Below are 12918 nucleotides of genomic sequence, written 5' to 3' on the forward strand. Positions count from 1 at the left end.
TTCCTATTTACTAGATCCTACTTAATTTTATATCTATCAGAGGCCCTAGAAGGATGGCTAATTTTTTTTTATAAAAACTTGTTTATTTAATGCATATTCTGTGCCAAGAAACCCACTTGACATTTTAAACATTGTAATTTATCACCAGAGCAACTACCTGGCATTTTTATTGTAACAGTTTTATAGATAATAACTGTGCCGCCCAAAATATTTTAGTAAAAATTAAAATTTTTCTTTAGATATTGAGTCTATTAGCTTGTGTCTCATTCTCAAATGTATTCAGTTTCCATCATTGAAGATTACTGGATATATACTTATTGAATGAAACCAAGTACTTCTAAGGTGGAACAAAAGTAGGAATTATTTTGCAAATTTCAGAATCAATTTTAGTATATGTGCTGCCGAAGCGAGCACCAGAATCCATTTTAAATGTTTTTTTTTTGCTAAAATCTGAGACATAAGTATAAATTCATATAAAATTTAGTTTCCATTATAGGAATTTCAGGTAAAAATGGCTGTTGTTGCTTATCCTTCAAGTTAGAAAATCTTGTTTTAACATTATCTTAATTTTACTCACTCAGGACCTCTGATGCTTGTTAATACATGCCTGTTTGATCAAATTTTAATCAGAATGGGTAGCATAATTCTGTCTTCAGGTCCCACGATGAAATGTGTGTTTATTATGCAAGGGACATGGCCATTGCCCTCACACATCTATTGCAACTGTCTGGGTATGTGTCTCCAAAGGCTGTTTCAAGGGTTAGAGAAAGGTGTTTGATAAAAGATAATCTCCATAAAGATACAACCTGGTCTTCCTCCCCATCGACTGCATCTCGCACAAAATGTGACCTCGACAGATCTTTCTCTTCTCTCATGTCTTTTAAAATATATGTGCTGATCAGAAACAATTGAGAAAGGGTGAGAGAGAGAGAGAGAGAGAGAGAGAGAGAAACAGACAGACCAAGGTGTACTGATCAGAAACAATTGAGAGAGGGTGAGAGAGAGAGAGACAGACAGACAGACCAAGGTGTACTGACTTAAGGATGGAGGATGGTCAGAACTGATAATCCATCAAATTGTATTTGCCCTCTAGATTCCTCATCCTAACCCAACCTTGAGCGTTCCAACTATGAGATAGTAACCAGCTATGTAAAAATAATATGTGACAAAAGAACTATCAAAATATATGAATACTAAAACTATGCGCACTGAACACTTTCAGCTCCAATTATGCGGGTATACAAATCAGCAAAAGCAGCTGTTTTGGGGACTGAATTTCATTGACTTCAGATTAGCAAAGATTTGAAAAGGCATTCATCGACTATGACATTGTGCCTGTCTTTTTCATCCCTGAAAGACCATTCTGTGAGCCACTGTTATGATTCAAATGTCATTCACACTGGAGTAGCAGGAACAAAGCAGGATTTCCAGTAGAAGAAGATCTAATTAAGAGAATAATATTTACTTATTGTCTGTGTCTAATTAGTTTCCCCTGTATTCGTGTTTATAAAGGTGGCTCTGTTATAATTACAGTTCAACAAGAAGTAGTTATGTAATGTGTCCTATTGTAAAAAATATAGCTCAGATACTCTAAGGTCTTTTCCCCTCTTCCTTTACACTTACCAACACATACACACAATAGAGCTATCAAATGGTTACATTTCACTCATTACTTTTTCTTCACAGTGTGAGACACACAGTAATAAGTTCAGTGGGGGGAAAAGTACTGTTATTTCACCATCCGATGAATCCAACCTCTGCAGCACATAAGCCTCTGAATGTGGGGGGTGATTAGAAGCTCACTGTATGTTTTCTTGCATTTTAAAAATTATACTTCTCTCTCCCTCTCCCTCGCATGTGCATTTTCTGCAAAAGGATAATAAAATAGAGTAAGATGAAGATGACGTAGACGTGGGTTGCCAATGTGGGCAAATAGACTCCAATTATTGATACCCTGTGTTCATGGAGGAGGTAAATTTGGGATGAAAAGCAATCACATGATTTTCTGTGCTTACTAAGATCTCCAAAGATAATTTTGATCACGCCAATATATTGTTACTTGTCTTTAAGAAACTGTGTTAAATACAATCAGGAACATGTAAGATCGTATACATCTCATCCCTGCAAAAACTCTCATGCTCTCTTGTCCACATTCCTTAATACCCTAACCTAAAACAGTTTAGGATAGCTACAGAAGAGGGTGATGTCGGGTGCTGTTACAAGTCACAAAATATCAGTGGCTTAACAAAATAGAATTTTATTTGTATTCATGAAACTGTAAAATGAGGGTGTTCCTGGACACCAGGTGAGGTATCTCCACGTGGCAGTTCAGGCCCCAGGCTGATTCCATTTCCTGGGGTTCTCAGATTTTCCTCGTAACCAAGATAGAAACAATGGGAAAAAAAAAAACTTTTTAAAATTCTGGCCCAGAAGGGACAGACATCCCGTAAGCTCACTTCCCATTGGTAAGAATAAAGTCACAAGATATGTGTCTGGGAACTACAGTTTGTTGCTGGGCAACCTTCTCCCAGTGACAATTCCAGATTTTGAAAGAGGAGCACACATTCTGATGCGGAGCCAACCAACTTTTCTGCGTTGTTCCTACAGGAATATGGGGCAGGCTGCTCCATTCCTCTTCGCCATTTCGTTTGGTGAATCCTCACTCAAACCTCAAACTACGTTCAAGCATAATTTCTCTTTACAGTCGTCTGTGATCTGCCCAGACAAGATAAGAAATCGCGTCTTTCTTGCAGCTCTAACATCTGTAAATCTTTCTAGTAGAGTAGGTAAAGTGCTTGTGCATAACTATTTAATTGTCTGTCTCTTATGATCATTTCTAGTATCGTTTCTACTACTTTCACTCACTCTCCTTGAGTTATTTCATCTGCCTTCATTGCTTCAGCTGTCATTTATACTATGATGGATTCCACATCTGTACCTCTAGCGTAACACATTCTCGAGATCTTGAGGCTGGTAATGGGAATTAGTCAGGATTCTCAGAGGAACAGAATAGTAGAAAGAGAACAATATATGAAGAGAATTATTCTAATATCTGCTTGTGGAGTATAGAGTATAGAAAGAACTGACATGTCCCATACTATGCTTTCTGCAATGGAGAGACCCAGGAAAGCATCTGGCATAGTTTGAAGGCTTGAGAGTCAAAGAGCCAATGTTGTATTTTCCAGTCAGAGTCTGAAGGCCTGAGATCCAGGGGCACCTAGGTCAGGAGAAGATTGACGTCACAACTCGTGCAATCAAGCAGAGAACAAATCAACCTTCTTGTTGTATTCAGGCCTGAAGATTGAGTGATGATTATGGACATTGGTGAGGAACATCAGCTTTCCTCAGTCCATTAATTCAAATGCTAATCTATTTCAGAAACACCCTCACAGACACATCCAGGAATGATATTTAGCCCGATTCTCTGGGCGTTCCTTGGCCCAGACAAGTTGTTACATAAAATTAACCATCACACAACTACACACCTACTTGGGAATATTTAATGGCAATATATTTATATATGTTGCTGCATTTCAAACCATCCCAAACTTTAGTGGCATAAAGCAACCATTATATTAAAAAAATTTTTTTGAAGTTTATTTATTTTGAGAGAGACAGAGACAGTGTGTGTGTGAGGGGGAGGGCGTGGAGAGAGAGAGAGAAAGAGGGAGAGGGAGAGAGAGAGAGAGAGAGAATGAATATCAAGTAGGTTCCATATTGCCAGCACAGAGCCCAACACAGGGCTTGAATCCATGAAACTATGAGATCATGACCTGAGCCGAAACCAAGGGTTGGATGCTTAACCATCTGAGCCACCCAGGTATCCCATAAAGCAACCATCTTAGCGTGCTTATGATTTTGTGGTTTAAGACCCAGGCAGAGCACGGGGGAGGTGTCTTATCTGTGCTCCATAGTGACTGGAATCCTCAACTAGGGTGATGCAAATTTCCAGAGACAGCTTGCTTTGATGAACTGAGTCTATGTTTGGGCCTTCATTTCTGACTGTCAGCTGGATTACTTGGTTATTTTTATTATTTTTGCTGTGTTTGGAATACACAAGTCGGCTTCTGTGCTCACCTATCCAGTACATACAAACGGATGCCTGTAACAGTCTCTCAACTACATTTTTCTTTAACTTTGTGAATATTTTGCTGGGGGTTAAAAGTTTTATTTCAGAACACAAGTTTTTATCCTTTATGATTCCTCTAAATTGTCCTAAAAAAATCAACAGTCTTTCTTTAGTTCATTTTCCTCTTGTTATATTTTAACATAGTGAGCTTGAAGAAGCCAATTGCCATGTTTTAATGTTTTGCCTATAAATTTCCTAGCCAGATCCATGAGTCAATTGGGCACTCTTTCTCTTTTCCATATTTTCTCAGGCTACAGTGTTGCCAAACATTCTGCTATTACATAGGTAGTGTCTCTCGTTTTTCTTTTTCTTTCTTCCTTTTTTTTTCTCCAGTCTCCAGAAACTTTTCCCTCATTGTCTTTCAGGACCTCCTCAACAGGCTTCTTAAGAAAATTCTGGCCTCCATCCACCATTTTAAAGTCAGTGCCACAAGTTGTAAATTTTTATTGTAGTGTCCTATCACTCCCAGATAACTGAGTTTTGTTACAGTTAACTATTGCTGTGTTACAAGATATTCCATATTTAGTGCATAAAGGAATGACTGTTTTGTTACACTGGTTACTTTGTTTTGATTAAGAATTTGGGTAGTACACGATAGGGATGGATTTTCTCTGTTGTGCTCTTACTTGGACCCTAAGCTGGGATAGCTCAATTAGTTGGAAGTGGGTAAGACAACTTGATAAAATTCCCAATCCTTTAAAGTTACAACTTCAGCAGATTCTTTGGTCTCCATTTATATTCTCTCTAACTAGTTAGAGATCCCCTTCCATCTCATTATATGTGCATAGATTCTCCCCTGATATCCTGGAATTCCTTTTAATAGCATTACTTATTTTATGGGAAAGAAAGAAAAAAAAAGACAACTTTGACTTGCTTCTCTATCTCATAAAACTAAATTCTCTGTGAAAGGAGAGAGAATATCATTCTTGTTTACCATCATATCTTCACCACAATACATTGTTACATGTCAGGTACTCAATAAATACTTAATGAATTTTGAAGCCATCAATTGTTTTTTAGTTCCCACTGGAAAACAGAATTATCTTAGTGGCAGTTCATCTCAGTGACATAGTTGTATGTTTGTCCAGATCTAAACATACACAGAATTTATCCAAGATACATTAAGACAAGTTAGCTAGAGGGAAAGCCAAGTCATGATTTATAGTGAGGAGACAAATGTTTTAATGAGTAAGACAGTACTCAGAATATAATCTGAAAGGCATTGCAAAGCCAGAGAGAATGAATCACAATTTCAAAAGGTGGGATGAAAGTGACATTGCCAAAAAACAGAAACAGAACAAAACACTGAAGCTAATGGGTTGGTTTGGATAGATGCATTATGCCATCTGGTTTTGCTTGAGGAGAGGAGCTTCACAGATATGACAACTTAAAGGAGTGTTTTAGACTATGAATTAATTGGAGGCTATGATGAACAACATAGCATTTCCAGTATCCTCTCTTCCATGCAAAAATCTTGGTAAGTGAGCACCTAGGAAGTTACCCATTGGTCTTTGAGAGCACTTACTAAAACTCACCTGGGATTTATACTGGTGTTGGGATATAGCTGGAAATGACTAGGAGGAAAGACATTAAAAGAAGTCAAAGAAGGCCATCAGTGAGAAAAAATAATGGACAATGATATTTAGGTAAAGTCTCAGCCATTACTATTTTCCCATAATTATTAAGACATTTATATTTAATCAGTACTAAATTTCAAGAAAAGGGTATCTGATAATTATAAAATTGGACTCAGGTCTGTTGGACACAGAAAGTTCCTTTGTCAACAGTGATATGAAAGCCATACTGTATAGTCTCTTGGTTTTACATTCTGTGTCTTTTGCTCAAATACTTTAACATGTACTCTAATGCAGTAGACACCCTTAAACCTGAGTCCTTATGTGGAAAAGCTCTCCTGATTCACCTATGACACCTCTGCTCATTTTAAACCTTGTGTTAGAACTTATGCAGTGGTCAGTCTCTACACCATGAGTGAGGTGGGCTCATTTCCCTAGGCATAGACTAAACTACTAAATTCACATATATTCTGTCATTATGTTGACCAAAAAATGGTGTCATCCTCAATATTCCAGCTCATTACTTAGGCTGTCTATAGTAAAAATTAAGTGAAAAAGGGACTTACTGGAAACTGTGGGATAACAGAGATTTCTTCATTCAGAATCTCTTCATATTTCCTCCAAAAAAAACATACCATTGACAGGAAAGATCAAATAAAATAATACATCACCCATACTTGACACATAGCTACAGTACAGAGAATTCTACAGTCCTCAAGTTATAATAATTAAGAAAATACATATAAAACACCAGCAAATTTAGCTCCACACTTCATACTGAAACAGAGCCACATAGAGACTATAAAATAGGAGAAGGTAGCCTATGTCCACCACTACAGAACACTGATATAAGTCACCTTAAGAGTTAAAAAGGGTGGGGGAAGACTTCTACACTGAAAGGGGAAATAAGAACACACCTGATCAGTGGATCGTGATACTTGATATTGTGAAGTTAAAAGAAAGTAGCTTTAAAATGTGTCCAAAGAACAGAAGAACAGTATCAGGAAGAATTGGGTTTGGGAGCCAGAGGCTTATTTGCAAACTTGGTGGTGAGGAGAGAGAGAAAGAGAGAGAGGGAAAAGGGCAGAAGGAGAGAGGAAACCACAAAATCAGAAGAAATACTAGCTTCTCCTCCAAAGAGTGTTATTTCTTAATGGTCCATACTTCACTGTGCCAAAAGAGACGCTTTTAAACTGAGAAACCTAGTGAGTTATTCAAACTCCACTCTGTGAGTATAAAATCACCTGTTATTACTTGTGCAGGATAATATAAAACATTTGAAAATGAATAAAGGCTGTCTAATCAGATATACTGTGTAAATTTAGTATAAGAACATTGACCACTAGAAAATATTTCAGTTGATGATAAATCACCTCCCTAAAAATATTCCACCTCAAAACAGAAGTAAACTATACCATAATATGTCAAATTGAACTAAATATCTTTCAGTATGTCTTTACAGTAGAAAGAAAACAACCTCAAGTCACAGATTTATAGACTCAGAAATGGACAAAAAAAGAAAGATGCAAAATGAAAATTAACCAAATGTAGAAAACAAAAATTAAAGACAGAGAAAAATACGTAACAATTTATAACTAAAGAAAAATCACAATTATGCCTTTTTTCCAATAGAAACAACTGAAAATTTCACAAAAGAAATTAGATGAAATTAGCTAAAGCAACCAAATAGTGATGGAGATAAAAGATTGTTGGGATGGGTGCTTGGGTGGCTCAGTCAGTCGAGCAACCAACTTTGGCTCAGGTCATGATCTCACCACTCTTGGGTTCAAGCCCTGCATCAGGCTCTCTACTCACAGCTCAGAGCCTGGAACCTGCTTCAGATTTTGTGTCTCTGTGTCTCCCTCTCTCTCTGCCCCACCCCCTCTGGCACTCTGTCTCTTTCTCTTTCAAAAATGAATAAAAACATAAAAAAGATTGCTGAGGATGATCCATCCTTGAAGAAGAAAAAACAAAACTGTAGATGAGAACTAATATTTAAATCTGTAATCCAAGAAAATTTGGGAGTTGCAAAAGCAGATCTGAATATGTATATTTAAAAGTATACTGTGTATGTGGAAAAATTGATCTGGAATTATCAACTCTGAGAGATAACCTAGCAAAACTATCAGACTCAAGAAATTCTAAGTAGCTGAGGTAATGGGAACCATAAAAGAAATTTGAAATTCCAGAAGTTATATTCTCATTTAAAAAAAAGGTAGAAAAAAGGCAAAAAAAGCAAACACAGCCTCACAAAACTCATCCCTTTAGCATAATTAGAACACAGAGAAGTTCAGTTACCTAGAATATATAGAAAAAAACAAGGACATAGAGATTGGTATGAGAGGCTACTACTGTCCAAATCTTGGACAACTTGTCATCAACAATAATATATAGCAATGTTCAAAATCACTTACCCAAAATGTTCAGTTCTTTCAAGGGAGGGTTTAACTGCCAGGAGACAAATATTGGCAGTCTCTTTCATTTCCATCCCTTTGCTTCCTGCAGGTCACATGCTCTCCTGCAGGCTTTGTAGTTATGCCTCATAACCTTGAGGAAATCAAGAACTTTCTGCTCACAGCCAGGAGAAAGGATGCCAAATCTGTCAAGGTCAAGTAAATAGGATAATGTGAAATTTAAAGCTTGATGCAGTAGACATTTTATATTGTGTTTATCACAGACAAAAAGAAAGCAGAGAATCTGAGGCACTCTCTGCTCCAAGTTTTGGCAGTGAAGGAGCAAAGAGCAGAAATGAACCAGACATAGTGATTTGAACTGTGTTAATTTTTTAAATAGAAGGAAGGAAGGGAGGGAGGAAGAAAGGAAGAAAGAGGGAAGAGAAGGAGGAAGGGGAGGTGAAAATGAGTAAACTTTTTTCAGGGATAAGAATGCCAGCTAGTCACTGTATAAGGGATGATAAAATTTTTAAAATCACCATTGTGCAATTGCCAATGTAATAATTATGTAGGCAGTGATTATCAGTGTTATATGCTTAAATGAAATCTTTTTGGGAAAGAGAATATTTATAATCTTCCACTGTATAACCTCATACTAAACCCCCTTAATTGTAAACTCTTCAAACTATCACACCATAGTATAACCTTTAATTGTGAAAGATATCTTTCCGTACCTTTGAATGGAAACATCTGTCAGACACCACCTGAATCACGTGATTTGTAAAACTAATAGTGAGAAAAGTTGATGTCATCTTGTACATTTTTGGCCAAAATTTGGGGCTCTACGTTTTGAAAATGGTGAAACCAGCACAAGAATTTCAAAAATAAAGAAAACAAGTCTTAGTTGAGATCTCAAAGACAAACTTAAGCTCTTCTAGTTATGAAACTATTAAGCATTGGCCAGACCAATGTAAAGACTTTGAGAAGGTCTCTACTAGGAAATTGTCTACTACTGATCCTCAGATGGTCTCCCATGGGCTATAATCTAGATACTTGAAAATCTTCATGACCATCATTCCTAATTAGCTTAAGTAGCATAAACCTCTGTCTAGGCAAAGATTACAAGAAAATATTACTGAAAAAAATTAATGTTTATTTATTTTTGAAAGAGAGAGAGACAGAGACAAGCAGGGAAGGAGCAGAGAGAGTGGGAGACACAGAATCCAAAGCAGGTTCCAGGCTCTGAGCTGTCAGTACAGAACCTGACATGGGGCTTGAGCCCACAGATGGCGAGATCATGACCTGAGCCAAAGTTAGACATTTAGCCATCTGAGCCATCCAGGTGCTCCTAAGAAAATATCACTTAACTAATGTTTATGCCTAGTGGATTTCCCCTGCCTCTCCTCAGATCCTGAGACTCAAGAAAACAAGGGTGATGGTTTTATTCTCTATCTTTTACCATAATCACTGACTAAATTCCCTGGATCCATGCATTTACTCAATCGCTGTGGATATGAATTGAATTCTAATTAATAGATAACACATACACACACCCTAACAGAATTAGGAGATACTAAACACAGATCACATATTTAATCTCCCTCCAACTTTATTTTCTCCAAACTACTTCTGGAGAAGTATTTTCTCTGCACTTCATCTTTAATCTATTTCAACATCAAATGTTCAGGGTTCTCAGCCAATATATAACTAATTTCTTAATCTTCTTTAAGACGTGACAATTCTATGTGGTAAAGAATTTCTTTTTTTTTCCTTTTTTTAAATTAAATCTATTTTTTATAATTTACATCCAAGTTAGTTACCACATGGTGCAACAATGATTTCAGGAATAGATTCCTTAAGCCCCTTACCCATTTAGCCCATCCCCCCTCCAACAACCCCTCCAAAAACCCTCTATTTGTTCTCCATATTTAAGAGTCTCTTATGTTTTGTCCCCCTCCCTGTTTTTATATTATTTTTGCTTCCCTTCCCTTATGTTCATCTGTTTTGTATCTTAAAGTGCTCATATGAGTGAAGTCCTATGATATTTGTCTTTCTCTGACTAATTTCACTTAGCATAATACCCTCTAGTTCCATCCACGTAGCTCCAAATGGCAACATTTCATTTTTTTTTTCATTGCTGAGTAATACTCACTGTACATACACACACACACACACACACACACACTGTATATACACACTGTATGTATATATATATACACACACCACATCTTTATCCATTCATCCATCGATGGACATTTGGGCTCTTTCCATACTTTGGCTATTGTTGATAGTGCTGCTATAAACATGGGGGTGCATGTGTCCCTTCGAAACAGCATACCTATATCCCTTGGATAAATACCGAGTAGTGCAACTGCTGGGTTGTAGGGTAGTTTTATTTTTAATTTTTTGAGAAACCTCCATACTGTTTTCCAGAGTGGCTGCACCAGCTTCCATTCCCACCAGCAGTGCAAAAGAGATCCTCTTTCTCCGCATCCTCGCCCACATTTGTTGTTGCCTGAGTTGTTAATGTTAGTCATTCTGACAGGTGTGAGGTGGTGTCTCCGTATGGTTTTGATTTGTATTTTCCTGATGATGAGAGATGTTGAACATGTTTTCATATGTCGGTTGGCCATCTGGAAGTCTTCCTTGGAGAAGTGTCTATTCATGTCTTTTGCCCATTTCTTTACTGGATTATTTGTTTTTTGGGTGTTGAGTTTGATAAGTTCTTTATAGATTTTGTATACTAACCCTTTATCTGATATGTCATTTGCAAAGATATCCCATTCTGTTGGCTGCCTTTTAGTTTTGCTGATTTTTTCCTTTGCTGTGCAGAAGCCTTTTATTTTGATGAGGTCCCAGTAGTTCATTTTTGCCTTTGTTTCCCTTGCGTCTGGAGACATGTCAAGTAAGAAGTTGCTGCGGCCAAGATCAAAGAGGTTTTTTCCTGCTTTCTCCTCAAGGATTTTGATGGCTTCCTGTCTTACATTTAGGTCTTTCATCCGTTTTGAGTTTATTTTTGTGTATGGTATAAGAAAGTGGTCCATGTTCATTTTTCTGCATGTCGCTGTCCAGTTTTCCCAGCACCATTTGCTGAAGAGACCGTCTTTATTCCATTGGATATTCTCTCCTGTTTTGTCAAAGATGAGTTGGCCATACATTTGTGGGTCCATTCTGGGTTCTCTGTTATGTTCCATTGATCTGAGTGTCTGCTTTTGTGCCAGTACCATATTGCCTTGATGATCACAGCTTTGTAACACAGCTTGAAGTCCGGGATTGTGATGCCTCCAGCTTCGGTTTTCTTTTTAAAGATTTCTTTGGCTATTCGGGGTCTTCTCTGGTCCCATACAAAATTCAGGATTGTTAATTCTAGCTCTGTGAAGAATTCTGGTGCTATTTTGATAGGTATTGCATTGAATATGTAGATTGCTTTGGGTAGTATTGACACTTTAACAATATTTGTTCTTCCTATCCAGGGGCATGGGATCTTTTTCCATTTTTTTGTGTCTTCTTCAATTTCTTTCATACACTTTCTATACTTTTCAGGGTATAGATTTTTCACCTCTTTGGTTAGATTTATTCCTAGGTATTTTATGGGTTTTGGTGCAATTATAAATGGGATCTATTCCTTGATTTCATTTCTGTTGCTTCATTGTTGGTGTGTAGGCATACAACCAATTTCTGTGCATTGATTTTATATCCTGCAACTTTGCTGAATTCATGGGTCAGTTCTAGCAGTTTTTTGGTGGAATCTTTCGTGTTTTCCATATAGAGTATCGTGTCATCTGCAAAGAGTGAAAATTTGACCTCCTCCTGGCTGATTTGGATGCCTTTTATTGCTGTGTGTTGTCTGATTGCTGAGACTAAGATTTCCAATACTGTGTTGACTAACAGTGGCAAGAGGGGACGTCCCTATCTTGTTCCTGACCTTAGGGAGAAAGCTCTCATTTTTTTCCCCATTGAGGGTGTTATTAGCATTGGGTCATTAGTATATGGCTTTTATGATCTTGAGGTATGATCCTTCTATCCCTACTTTATTGAGGGCTTTTATCAAGAAAGGATGCTGTATTTTGTCAAATGATTTCTCTGCATCTATTGAGAGGATCATGTGGTTCTTGTCCTTTCTTTTATTGATGTGATGAATCATGTTAATTGTTTTGCAGATATTGAACCAGCCCTTCATCCCAGGTATAAATCCCACTGGGTCATGGTGTATAATTTTTTTTAATGTATGGTTGGATCTGGTTGGCTAATATCCTCTTGAGGATTTTTGCATCCATGTTCATCAGGGAAATTGGTCTATTGTTCTCCTTTTTAGTGGGGTCTTTGTCTGGTTTTGGAATCAAGGTAATGCTGGCTTCATAGAAAGAGTTTGGAAGTTTTCCTTCCATTTCTATTTTTTGGAACAGCTTCAAGAGAAAAGGTATTAACTTTTCTTTAGATGTTTGGTAGAATTCCCCTGGAAAGCCATCCGGCCTTGAAATCTTGTTTTTTGGGAGATTTTCGATTACTAATTCAATTTCTTTACTGGTTATGTGTCTGTTCAAATTTTCTATTTCTTCCTGTTTCAGTTTTAGTAGTTTATATGTTTCTGGGAATTTGTCCATTTCTTCCAGATTGCCCATTTTATTGGCACATAATTGCCCATAATATTCTCTTATTATTGCTTTTATTTCTGCTGTGTTGGTTGTGATCTCTTCTCTTTCATTCTTGATTTTGTTTATTTGGGTCTTTTCCTTTTTCTTTTTGATAAAACTGGCTACGGGTTTGTCAATTTTGTTAACTCTTTCAAAGAACCAGCTTCTGGTTTCATTGATCTATTCTA

The 12918-nt window shown here is 37.1% G+C and overlaps 1 pseudogene; it reads left to right on the top strand.

The window, feature by feature from the left end:
- Positions 1-8238: 8238 nt before the first annotated feature.
- LOC115502097 lies at positions 8239-8466 on the top strand (annotated as a pseudogene).
- The last annotated feature ends 4452 nt before the right edge of the window (positions 8467-12918 follow it).

This window comes from Lynx canadensis, chromosome E2 (genome assembly GCF_007474595.2).
Source record: "Lynx canadensis isolate LIC74 chromosome E2, mLynCan4.pri.v2, whole genome shotgun sequence".
Classification (NCBI taxonomy): domain Eukaryota; kingdom Metazoa; phylum Chordata; class Mammalia; order Carnivora; family Felidae; genus Lynx; species Lynx canadensis.